Source organism: Scomber scombrus, chromosome 7 (genome assembly GCF_963691925.1).
Source record: "Scomber scombrus chromosome 7, fScoSco1.1, whole genome shotgun sequence".
Lineage (NCBI taxonomy): Eukaryota > Metazoa > Chordata > Actinopteri > Scombriformes > Scombridae > Scomber > Scomber scombrus.
This window is the reverse complement of record NC_084976.1, coordinates 7,666,280-7,680,013: the sequence shown is the minus strand read 5'-3', so window position 1 is coordinate 7,680,013 and position 13,734 is coordinate 7,666,280.

Genomic DNA, 13,734 nt, shown 5'->3' with positions numbered 1-13,734 from the left:
GCTCTGGATTGGGGCCGCACAGGTTGGATCCTCATTCCCTCCACCATTTCTGTTTTTTTTTCACCTTTCAGTCTTCACTGTCACTCATACCATACACCTCCCTCGCTCTCTCTTTCCACTCTTCCTTCTACTTCTATGCCTTTTTTGCTCCAGGCACAGTCCACTGTTATCTCACATCAGCTCTCATAACAGCTCCGGGAAGACCTCCCTCAACCTCACGCCTCGCATGTGAGTCCACACGTCCAAGAGGAGTAATAACACTGAAATCCACCAAATCAGGTCATGTCAAATTAAGGGAGGTATTTCGGGAGCCCACCCAAGTCTCCGAAGGGGTCAACTAAACGCTTGAGGCCAGATTTGCATGTCAAAATACACTCGATGATTCAGACTACATCACAAAGCGGGTCTGATACTCTGTGTCAGGGTGTCTCGTAGACTAAGATGATGTATATTGGCCTGTTAGTGTGCAGTCAGGTGTAGACATGGGTGAGGAGCCTTTCTGGCATGCACAGATTTGCAACTCAAAACCTTGAAGCAAGAGTGCTCCTCGGTTGAGCTGACTACAATAATATTTTTTCACCATTTCCATCTCAAATCCTTGGTAAGAAAAATAAATTTAAGTCTGAGAGATTTGCATTAATTGCAGCTTCTGATACCAAAAATCAGATGTTTTCTCACATTGATTTAAAAGTCTTTGCGTCTGAAATGCAGATTACGGTATAACTCGTGAGATCGTCACCTTAGCAGACCTTCCTTGCACCTTTTTGGTGTTCTATTACTGGATAATATTGCTTATAGGAATCTAGGCTAAAGAGGCTGAAGAGATGACTTTTATCTCAGTTTCATTGCTGATAACGCAGAGATGTGTTAAATACTGATAAGGTTTGGACCTTGCTTGGACTTACAAACAATCATTTGGCAACTCAACAAGCATTCCAGGGAAGTTCACACTACACAGTGATTTATTGCCAGGATGTGGCTGGATAGAGTGTGTAGGCTCCAGGTTGAAGTAGCTGGTGGCACGGCAGGTCAGAGAGATAGCTGAGTAACGTAGCAGTCTGGGATTCATTCAGGATGCTCCCAAGGGGGTTGTTGACTGGAAGGAGGCGGTAAATCCCTATTTTGAGGACTTTGTTTTTGCTGATGTTGTGTAACATCTTCTTTGGAATTTTGAGCTAATCCAACCTCACACAGTGGGTCATTGTAGAGTCTATTGGAAATTGAAAGGAAGATGGATGGTTGCAATTACTGTAGTGTGACGCAAAGACACAGACACTACTCATTTTATTAACTCATTCCTTAAACGTGTTTATTAAAGGTTTAAAGTTGAACTAGAGGATTTAAAAAAAGTAATAATACACATTATTTTTGATTAAGATGCAAAGTGGGATATTCAGGGATTATTCTACTTTTTTTTTTACAACAACTTTCACGTTTGTTTGACCCACTGTTAATATAAAACTACTGATTAACGCAGATCAAAATTCTGGTGTTAGCTTCTCCAAAGTGATGAATTTAAAAAATGAAAGTTCAAGCTGTTCTCTGAGTTTTTTGTCCAAAGGAACCTGGACTCAATAACCTGGAATCAAGAACCACACTCTTGCTCGTCTGGTGAACATGAGTAAGTGAAAATTTTGGAAACTTCTTACTGCTATTCAGAGCCACCCCTCCCTACAGCCGCAACAAACTTTTTTATCATCCTTATCTCCTCCAGATGTTCACCACAGTGAAATAAAAGAAACGCACACCTAAACTCATCTGCATGCTCCATCTTAGCTGATGTATACAGGTCCTCAGCAGCTGAATGAGATGCCAAGTGCAAGGAAATGGTGCGGTTTCACAATTCCTAGATTAGGACTGAAATCTGCAGTTCCCCCCACCACTTTAAGTGGCTGTGGTGCACACACAAACCCACTGAGACCATAGAAACATACACAGTGGTTTAGTGTTGGGCTCTGGCCAAGATAAATGACTGCTTCAGGTGAAAACAAACCGTGGCCCCAGCAGATTTTTTTTTTTCCATTTGCAAGTTTTGGGGCGACTTCTCTTTGTGTGTCAACTGTTCTTACACATATGCTCCGCTTTGGCTCCTCCACCCTCTAACACTCTTCGGGCTTGTGAATTATTCAGAATGAGGAATTAAAGTTGAAATGGCGCTCTGCAGACACAAGTGCTTCACATGTGTTGAAGACTAAATGTGGAACGACCCTTTTCAAATCCATTGCAGCTGATATTTGTGACATCAAGTTTAGGAAAGTAAAGAAAAAGGGGACTGAGAATTTATCATCCGTGAAGCATGATCTTTAAAAGGGGAAAAATTGATTTTCACATATTACATCCCTCCCACACACACACACACACATACACATACAATGAACACCCTCAAGCTTATTCATTCACTCTACAGTTCATCACAGTAAAAGTCTTGACTATACCCAGAGCTGTAGTTAATCCTAAACTGGGATTTTTACCTCTGCTGTGTTATCGGGTCATTTACCTGTATTTATTTTCATAATCATATGCCGATGTTTATGAGCCAGTGGTGTGTATTATGAGCTATTATAACTGTGGTGCACACAATAAGGGCCATATATAGTAATCTATTAGCCTTTTCTAAGCCAAAACAGCATAAGAGAAACTGGGTTAGTGAGTACAGGCAGTTTTTACATGAAGGCAGTTAAGAATATAATGTAAAATGTTTAGTAAATAATATATATATATATATTTTTGACTTATGTAGTTTTGAGTTATCTCTGAATATTTTGTTCTAAAAAACAAGAGTGCAATCATGATTAACAATGTAAAAACATCCTTCTTTCAGCATCTTTGAATGATCACCTGACTCCCACCTGAAGTTTTGAATGATCATCTGAGTCCCACCTGAGGGAGCGGGAAAAGCCGGTAGATGCCTTGAATGGCTTCAATTAAGAGAACAATTGCTTTAGTCACACAATTATGAGCTCAGGGTGACTAAATGCAAAAGGCCCTGAAGGAGCGCAGCTAAAGATTTCTGGCATCCCAGTCAATGTGGTCCGCCCACCCCCCGCTGCTCATTAGTGGGACCACCAACTGTGAGCAACATTATTGAAATGAGCAACAACAGCACCGTGTTGCAACAGCAATGAGTGATTCAGCTTTAACTGACAACCAAAGGGACTCCACTGTTACTCGAAATGAGCAACAAAGGCTACTGAGTGATGAGATCAGGGTGATAAAATAGATGGGTTCATCAGGGATTGTAGTGACATCATTAACAGCTGTTAAGAAATCCAAAGAAGAATGACAAGTCATATTATTCAGTGTTAGAAGAAAACATCCAATCCTCTAATTAACTTATCAGTACCACCATGTAAAAATACTCTGTCGCAAGTAAAAGTTAAGCATTCAAAATAAGTTATTGTTTATATAATATATTATTTGATGGTTAATGCTGATGCATGAACATGCATGACAAGCAGTATTCTAATGTTACAGTTGGTCAATGTGGGGTTAATTATTTTATTTTCTATTTTATATATGTTTGGGTACTTTAACCTAGCAATGCATCATATTTTGTAAACTGATCACAGGTTTCCAAAGTACATCTATAATCTTTAAAGTAACTTGCTGTCAAATAGATGTTGTCGAGTCAAAAGTACAGTTTTACCTCTGAATGAAGCAGAGTAACAAGTAACTTAAAAAGAAAGTTAGGGTTAGGGTTAGGGTTAGGGTTAGGGTTAAGTAGAAGTACCTCAAAATTTGGCTTACTTAGTACAATATTTGAGTCAAAGTATTAGATCATGGGTCAATATTTTATCCATCTTACAAAACTGTCTTTGTTCAGTGGCTTTCAGCAATTAAAAATACACTTAGAGAACAAATCCAGCATATAGATTTAGCCCTACTTAACGCAGAAACATTAAAAAATCACCAACATTGATTCCGTAATGAGTGTAATGTGTAGTAGTAGCAGTGTGTAGTTTTATGTTGTGCTCTCCTTCACTGGTCTCAGAGGTCAGGACCAGAGATCATCTGCTCCCTTCAGCTGTATCGTGCTTCTTTCACTCCACGTCCGATATACTGTTTGCAATTATTTTTTAATTTAGATCTCATCTGGACATTCATACGGCTGACATCATTGCATGCTATTCAATGAACTCAAAGCATTTGTGTCATTCCTGCCACCAGGAAAAGAAGACACATGTAAGCTGCAGGACAGTCAAACCAAAATTTCACAACAGAAATTCAACAACAAAAAACTTTCCCCTCCAGACATCCTTAAACATGTACATGATATATTCTGTTTTAAATAATAATTTGTTTCTGATATGGTTTTTCCACACAGAAAATCCATTTATCTTTTAATTACATCATCTTTTTCTCCCTAAAAAAATTCTATAAATATTTATATGAATATTTTTCATTTAAAAAATGAACTTTTGGAGTGTCCTACTTTACTGTAAAGTCTTATCTCAGTGTGTTTGCACTGGAGGCTTCAAGTTTCCACATCTCACTTGTATAAGTTAAACATTGGACCAGGATTGGCTCCAAACTATTTGTGATGTCACAAATTTTGCCTGTAGGCCCCTCCCCCTTAATATTGGATTTTCAATGAGCTCAGAGAAACTCTCCATTTTCAGCAGATAACTGTGAAAACACCCTCCTAGTGCACATGCATCAATCTGTACAGTGACGCTCAAAAATCCAACTGAAGGAACAAGAAGAAAATATAGATTTGAGTGAAGGAGGACTTTTAATTTTCGTACAGATGCCCAACCCTACGTAGCTGCTGCTCCACTTTAAATGACAGATTCAGCAGTGAGGTTCCGAAGTTATTCAGTGCTATTCTGAGCTCATGGAAAAGCTTTAGATGAATAGTCTGGTAATCTTTTAAGATATTGGTATGTATACAGTTTGTGGAGAGATTAGCCGTTGAATTAATCATTCATAACTCATGTTTGTGAAATCCCTTTCACATGCCAGAGGGTTTCAGGACCGAGGCAACTCGCTCTGACATTCCATAGGCCTCTCCTCCTCCTTCCCTCATCTGTTTGAGGAGTTCATTGAGCAGCGTAAATGTACACAAATACAGATTTTATACATGTGCAAGATCTAAATGAGTTGATTAAATCAGCAGCCATCTTGGGTACACTCTTAAGATTTGTAACTCAGCAGAGCCGCACACTTCCACTCGGCTCAGGCTTTGCTTTGGCAACAGGCTTTCTCCTTGGAGAGGAATGAATGTGCAAATGTGTTACAGGTGGGATTCATTAAACTGAGACCTGGCACATTGGTACTCACTCTGCACAATTACCATGTTACAAAACCAGGGAGCGGAGAAATGCTAAAGTACAGCTACACTGTAAATGAGCAAACTCTTTACCGTACAAAAAAATAGAAATGGAAAAAATGGATATACAGTACACAAACATATGTCAAGCATGTATACGCACGTACACGCACATCCTGCATCCACAGCTGAGATTTATTTACTGATTTCATTGGTCTCCTGTGAGTCATTCAAACCAAAATAACATATTAATGGTGCAGTTTGTGCTTGTGTTATTTCACAGATGATGAAAATATATATAATTTCAGATTAAATAGACTTTTTATCAATTCAGCTTCTGCTTCCCTTAGCTCCCAGAAAAGCTTGAAGCTGTCAATACTCTGAATGTTTCTGTTTTCTTTTCTTTTTGCTTTAACAGACCTTACACGTCCTATCCTTAACAAACGATGAGAGGTTTATAACTCTTTCAGCTTATTCTCAGCGTATAAGCAGTGGTGTTAATTTCGACAAATAATGTATTGGGTGTGTTGTTTCAACCTGTGATCACATCGCAGGGCTTTCTTACAGATGATAACTTCCTCACACTTCCTTTCTTCATGTTTCACTGAGACCATTACACGACTAAAGGCATTGATTGTGCAGCGATACTGAATATGAAGGCGTTCAACAGATCCTAATTATCACTGACTACTACAATGCGTGGAATTCGTTTGCAGTGTTTTAAGCACTAAAGTCTTGGGTCGTGCTGCACTAATGAGAACTGGCTTGCATAGTTGTGTGCTTTTTGATTTGATTTGAGGTGTTTTTGAAATTTTCTTGGGTAAACTCTTGGACTAGCAGCTGTTTTTTGTTTCTCCAGACATACGCTCATGCATTCTCTTCAATGTGTCTACATGTGAGTGTGCTCGAGGAATTAAGGACGCACACCCTGCTGCATGGGTAACACATTAAAGGCTTTGGCTATGATTCTTATCGTTAATAATAAGATTGTACTAACTATGTTAATTGTTGACATCTGGGTGCACTGCATGATCACTAAGAAGAGGTTTGTCAGGGCATGAAGTACAAGCAGGTTAGCCAAACTTATTTAGAAGGCAAAATGAAAGCAGGCAGTAAAATTATTCCATTGTAAACATTCATCACAGATTTCAGACACGATTTCCTATTTCAATTTGGAACTACAGTACTGCACTTAGCGTAGTTGTGCACTCACGCAGGGTTTCCTATGCAGTGAAAAATTCCTATTTTACATTTTTGGTTTTGCCTCTAAAAAATTGGTTCAGATAATGTGGCTAAAATATTGTTTATGACCTAGTTGACCTTATGGATTGGGTTGCAACAGCTAGTTGTAGATCCCTTACTCATGTGTAAAGTCTTCAGTTGTTAGTGGCCACTAGCTCATTTCAAACTAACGATTTACTAAATCATAACTTAAGAACCATAACTTAAGAAATGCTTTAGTTAGTAAAGACCTTTGTAATGTGCAAATCAATCAAAGCAACCAATTACAAACATGGAATAACCGTAGCACAAGCAACAATACTCACTTGCAAGTGTCAATTGGTATAATAAACTTAACTGCCAACCATGAAAATGTGGATATTAAATGCAAAATTAATAAATATTTTATATATAATTTAGTCACCTATTTGTGCTGTTTGGATTAAAAGACAGTTATATTATTATTCAAACCTCTGTTCTTTGGTCATTTAGCCTATACGGTCATATGTTCTGTTATTTTTGTGACATATATTGACAGATATTTGGAACCTTCACAGTTTTTGATGAGTTTAGATGTGTTGACTATATTTTACTCTTCAACCTGTGTCATAGCCTGCGTTAGCTCATATTAGGAAGCTACTGTAGGCTATGTTTTGTCAGTTGGTTCATTTAGTTATATGACAGATACACCTGGCCCTAATAAGATGTAAATGTTGAGTAACAGCTAATCTCTAAGTAAAAACTAGTTTGTGTGGTGAAACCTGTTTCATATCAGTGATCTGTAAAAATGCTCTCAGCACTTTGTCATACAGTAAGTAGGTTTGATTTGAACTCACTTGCAACAGACTCCTGACCATTCACTCATTATTCTGGGAGTGTCAGAATGTATTATAGTGATGTATCTGTAGAAACATCTTTTTAGGGCACAATGTTATCATACAAAGTACAAATATAAGATTCAAATAAGAACAAAATGATCCTTTAATGAAAGGGGTATTCATAAGGTGTTATGAGCACATTATGAGAACATGTGTATTGTAAATTTTATTACATTGTACGAAACTACTTTCCTCATATTGTTCTGGTGTTCTTTTTCTCATAAATGTGTTTCTGTAATCTACTTTCAATGCATCAAAAAGGACTTAATGTGGAAGCTTAACACTATGAAAACACACATTCATGCTCACCCTCACACACTTGAGCACACGCACATTTTGCAGTAGGAATGTAGGTTTCTCCTCCCATTGGACAGCTGTGCGTCAGTCACAGCCATCCACCCTTCACACCTGGTGATCAGGGCAGGGTGCGTTCAAGTGACCCGCTTCCCAGAGTCCACAGCCAGATAATTATTTCCAGTTGCAATTAGAATAACCGCAAGATTTTTTCTCTGTGAGCAAAGGGGATCAGCAAATATCCATTCCCCTCGTTTTTGCTTTTCTGACATGCTTGTATAAATACCCTCCACCTGGTCATGGGAGTGCCTTTAGGGGAGCTATCAAAGCATTCATAAAAATCAAGATGTATGTGACATCCAGTGGATTTCCCCTGCGCTGCACACGGCAGGCCAACTCAGGAGGGCCAGAGCCGGGGTAAAGTTTCCCCTCTTTTCCTCCCTGACTAGCGGCTGACGCCTGATTGACTGTGATGGGCTTTTTTACATCCTGCACGTGTTGTTCTGCTGCTCAGCCCTCGCTTGATTGTCTGTCTCCTCAGCATGGTGTTTCTCTGGCCTCTGCTGCTGCTGCTGCTGCTGCTGTTGCTGGACTGTTACTTGTAATGTGTGTTTGTCAGTACCAAACCTGACCTGAACAAGCTGAAAACATTTGTCTGCTCATGTACTTCACAGTGCAGCGCTCCCTTTCCTCCCATGCGTCGTTTACAGATTAGGGCCTGCGTTGGCGTATGTAAAAACACAAGGCGAGGCAATCGGATATTAGGAACATGACTGCGAATGAATACATCGACATGTGTAGATCCGCCTGCTTCGCTGAGTGCCTTGGCTTGCGTGTAAAACATTTATGAAGTTGGGACTGATGACACGCACACTCATATCTGGTGATCAGAAACTCTGGGAAGGCGGCCATGATGGAGGGCTGCCTGACTCCTGTGTGTTCGACCCTGTGAAGACTGATTGTTCTGTCTGAAAACAGAGCAAATTGGGAATGCTGAATGAAAAGGAAACAGATTTGTGGGAGGGACGGTGCAAAGTAGGGATTCGGATCTGTTTGTGGGATTTAAAAGGAAACAGAAATGCCTCAGGTCTGCTGCTATGTTGATATATGACATTAAACCAGTGGTTTTATGAGCCATACTAGCGTGTAGCTTTGTGTCATTTTTTTGCAAAATTGGCCTCTTAGGTTAAAAAAAGAAAATATATTTTTTTACCTCTTCCTAGATTCCTTCTCATTACTTTTCACTCAACACTGTGTTGTAGAGACAGTCATAAACCTGTAGGGGGCAGTGTTTGTTTTACTCACTAGGGTCTGACTCTGGCCATAACTGGGCATATATGGTGCAGGTGAGAGCAAAGACTGCTGTGGCCAGCCTGCAGAGATGGACACATACTTTCCATTCTTTAATGAAGCCCTTCAACGACTCCTGCACTACAGCACTTAAAACACACACGCATGCACACTTTCCACTGGTGCACAGCTTCTGATAATAGACTACATAGGAGGCCTGTGAAGTATTTCGAAATGCCAAACGGCTGCGAGGGTGTAGACATTTGAAGGACACTAATGTAGGAGCTGAGGCCTAATATAAACAGCGTTATTCACATGAAAGCCGGGCTGCGGCCATTAGGGCTTTTCGGAGAGGTGGCACTTCTCCACCAGCACCCTAATGGCACTTGTCGTTTAAACACGCAGAACTGTGTATATCACACTGATTCCTTTGTAATTTTTCCCGAAACAATCAGCTGTAAAAGGATTTGTCACTCTTTATTCTACGCAAAGATTTCACAATCTCTGGGATCTCATCAAATCATAGCACAAGTCTTCCTTCAAACCTTCGGGGGCCTTTTTATACAAAGCGTGTGCTTTCTGTATGCTATAACTCGCCTGTTATCCCATAAAAATAATCAATATTCTGCTGAGAAGCAACTATAGCAGCTGTTCAAATACATTCTCCCTTCCATTGTGAAACCAAGAATTGCACTTTTTTTTTTTCATTTTGAGGCCTGTAACTTACAACCACCTGGAGAATATAGCTGGCCAGTGGATCAGTCTCTCACGAAATTATTAATCCTACAGAAACGTCGGCCCACCATCTAGCTGGGAGAAGCTGTTGAACTCCAACATCTTGTGCGGCGAACGCACCAGACCTGACCACTGTCAGCAGCAGTATAACATGGCTATCCCACCGGCAGCAGATTGTAACATGAAGCAGAACAAAACATCCTTGTAATCTTTGAGGAAGATCCAATCAGAAGAAGCGGGAAGGAACATACAGCAAAGGGAAGGCGATGAGGATGAATAACACATTTCTTTTTTGGCTGCGGCTACAATGGCCCACTCAATAGGAAATTAAACAAATGAAACAGTTTTCAAAGTCAGAGACGATGAAGATTAATTAGATTTGAATTGTTCTCACCAGCCAGTAGAAGAAAGCCATCTCGCCTTTTAATGGTATGGTTTTGATCAAGAGGAGATGGGACGGCCAAGCATGTTGTTGGTGGGCTGTTTTTGGCCTCTCCGCTCCACATCCATCTTGTCAACACATTGACCAACTTCCCCTTTTACTGATAGTGACTCAGGAGGTTTACACCATTGCCATTATTATAAGATTTGAACTGACAGAAAGGAAACATAAATGATGATTTGCAGTCAGTTTTTTTTTTACTCCGTGATGGATTTCTTTTTTAATTTGATTAAATTGCACAGAAAATGAGACCCACATTACTGCAACCCTGCACAAGCTACAATCCAAAATGCTGCTTTTTCTTTTCTAATATCAGCCATTTTTTTCCCAGAATATGAAAATCCATATAAAACAGTGCATTTCCTTTTTTTCTGCAGTCAAAAGGAGCTTGAAAGTAGAGGAAACTCCCAGTAGGCACTCAGTTTGTGAGTGATTGACACAATTTTCTATGGGATTTAGATTAACTATTGACTCATTTTGGGTTAAGTCCCGCAGTACCACTCTGTGACCCTTCCACTAGCCAGGCCCATTAGAGATTAAAGGTGAACACAAGGGCAAATCAGTTATCAAGTCAGAAACACTCATCGTCAACTTCCCACTGTGCCATTACTGCACAGGAGCACACACACTCGCATACACACGCATACACACACACACGGTCAACCCTCATCCTTCCTGCAATGGAGGTCATGACCCCGTGTACCAGTACCAGGAAAGGAATGAGGACGAGGATGCATGACCCTTAAAGACATAGCTGATCATTTTCAGCTCTGCCTGCATAAAAGTTTATAGGGCAGAAATGATGAATACAAGAGTTTACATGTATGAATGAAAGATTTACAAGAGGCCTTGATCTTCACTGTGAGAGAGTTCATTATGTACAGAACATGATTGGCTGCATTGGCCAGAAAATTATGACACATAACATGTTGTGATGAGTGCTGAAAAAAACACTGGGGCAAGAAGCCAGTCTTCATATTTGCCTGTTTTGAACAAAGTCAAAACAGGCAAAAAGCAGAATTGGCTCGTTTTTATGATCACATTAAGTCATCACCCACAAACACGCATACACACAAAAACACTCCCAACAACTTTTTTAAAATAGTAGTTATGAAATTTCCTTGGTCTCAAACCCACAGAGAAGAAAAGCCTGTGGATTTTCTAGGCTCAACTTGTCATCATTTTTCTTTGGAGATGTCTGGTGGAAAATTAGTTGGGAACAGATATCAGAAGTTTAAAAAAAAACAACTACTTTAAACTAATTTACTGGTTGTGACATTCACACTGTATCATAATACAATTTTGCATCAAGTTTTCAAAATAACGCTGGATGTGTTAATTTTCAGTTTATTAAGTGGACATTACATGTCAGTCAGAACAAAATCACCTTCTTTATACCTGGATATTCATTGTATGGTGCCTGGATGCTTTTTACAAAAGATTATAATTAATCTGTTTGAGGCTTATTGATATAAATCCTTCTCAGCCCAACACATTTCCAAAAGTGGTAAAGAAATAACCAAACAATTTGGGAAATACAGTTATTCATTCTCTTTCTGCGAGTTAGATGTGAAAGTCAATACCACTCTCATGTCTGCACACTAAACATGCAGCTAGTAGCCAGTTAGCTTAGCTTAGCACAAAGACTGGAAACAGGGCTTTACAGCTAGCCTGGCTCTGTCCAGAGGTTAAAAAAAAAATCCATCTACTTGCAACCGCTAAAGCTCATTAATCAACTTGTTAAATCTTGTTTGTTTAACCAAGCAAAAACTGAAGTGTGAAAACATCAAGTTGTGGTTTTAGGAGGAATTATGAGCAAGACTATTCATTGGCCAGGTACAGTAACATCCTGGAATTTTCTCTGACTTGACTTTGAGAAGTCACTGCTCATGGATGTATTAACAGAACTGGATAATGAGCTGCCATTCAGCCTTGCTGCCAATTCCCTGCTGCCCAAAATGCATTTTTCCCCATAGACCACCATTATAAAACTGTAAAACTGTTGACTGGACACTTCCAACTGCAACTGAAATCAATTTTTCTATTATGAATTTTTAGTTTATGCAGGTTTTATATTTGTAAAACTGTCTTCAAGCCTAGAAAAGTTATTTTAAAATCATCATCATCATCATCATCATCATCATCATCATCATCATCATCAATGTCTGTGGGCCAAGCAATTCAGTGGGCTACATAACGCGGAAACAAACCCAGAAGCAGCAAGAAATCTTCATTCAACTGAACAGGCGCCATCTTTGATTCCAGTATCCAGTTCTTATATTACATTTATGAGCTGGCTCTACATGATCTGTTTTCTATTTTTCCTTGAATGTGATGTCAGGTCAAGGTAGAGCAGTCAAGCTAGGTCCAGTTTAACATAAAGAAATCAATCTCAGCACTAGTTTTGACACTGCTGAGGTTGAAAACATATATTCATATAAATATGACAGACTAATTTTAATCCTGTCCAAAAAAACAGAAACAAACAAGAATGAGGAGAAATAATGGCCATCTGGGATAAATTCAGTTATGGAGTGAGAACCAGTGGGGAACTGTGCAGATACGTATACTGACAAAATCAGTCTATTTCACTTAACTGTGACTGGAAAAAAAAACTTTGCACTTTTCATGTTTTGAATAAGTTTTGGCTCAGTTGTGGTTGGGTCCACGTCTTTCAACACTCCAAACACAGTGAAATCTGGAGAAATGAGGCCCACTGAAACTGTAGCAGGCTAAACATACTGTAGATGGTGCATAATGGGGGACTGACGAGTGACAATATGTGTAAGTCTAAATTAGTCAGAGAGAAAAAGAAGGAAAGACAGAAACAGAAAAGAAAGTCTGTGTATGTGTGACTGGCTGAAGTAGATGTTGGTGATTGACTGTAACAAAAACTGATATATTGTCAAAAAAAGTGACTATGTTAGGTTTGTTCTCAGTCTTAAAATCTTATTTTAACATCCACACACAGTACATGTATTTACATATGCTGATGTTACTAAGTGACTGTTGTATTTGTTTTGTTCTCGTTGAAGTGCTAAGTCTGAAATGTCATTTACTGTATATTCTGCCTGAAGTAAGTGTAAGTTACAGTTCTCCTGATGCTAGTTTTCACAGCAGTTGAAATGACAGATTGCTTTTCCATTTCACAGTTCATTTTAAATTGCTTGTGAAAGCATTTGGCGCACTAGCAGCAATGTTTTTTCTAGTTTTCTGGTTTCCTGATAAGGTTCATCGTGTTATTTTACAACACTCAAGTTTTTGTGTTTTGCATATTGTTTGACCAAATACAAATAGATTAAATCTTTATTTGTTTTTAGACTCGGTTCAAGAAGAGATTACCATACTTTAAGTGACAAAAATGTGAGGAAAGGATTTTAGCCAGCAGGATAAATAAAGAATGAAGAAAAAGCATAAACGGTGAGAAGGTGAAGGGACTGCACACACTGCACACATGCATGTATGTATGAATATGGAGGGGAAGAGGGAAGGCAGGAAGAGAAAAAAAGATACAAAGAATATGGCTGGTGGAAAAGTACAGTATACAGTACAGGAAAGATAGAACAGACGATTATCAGATTATCATGGTGAACGAATGTGAAGGT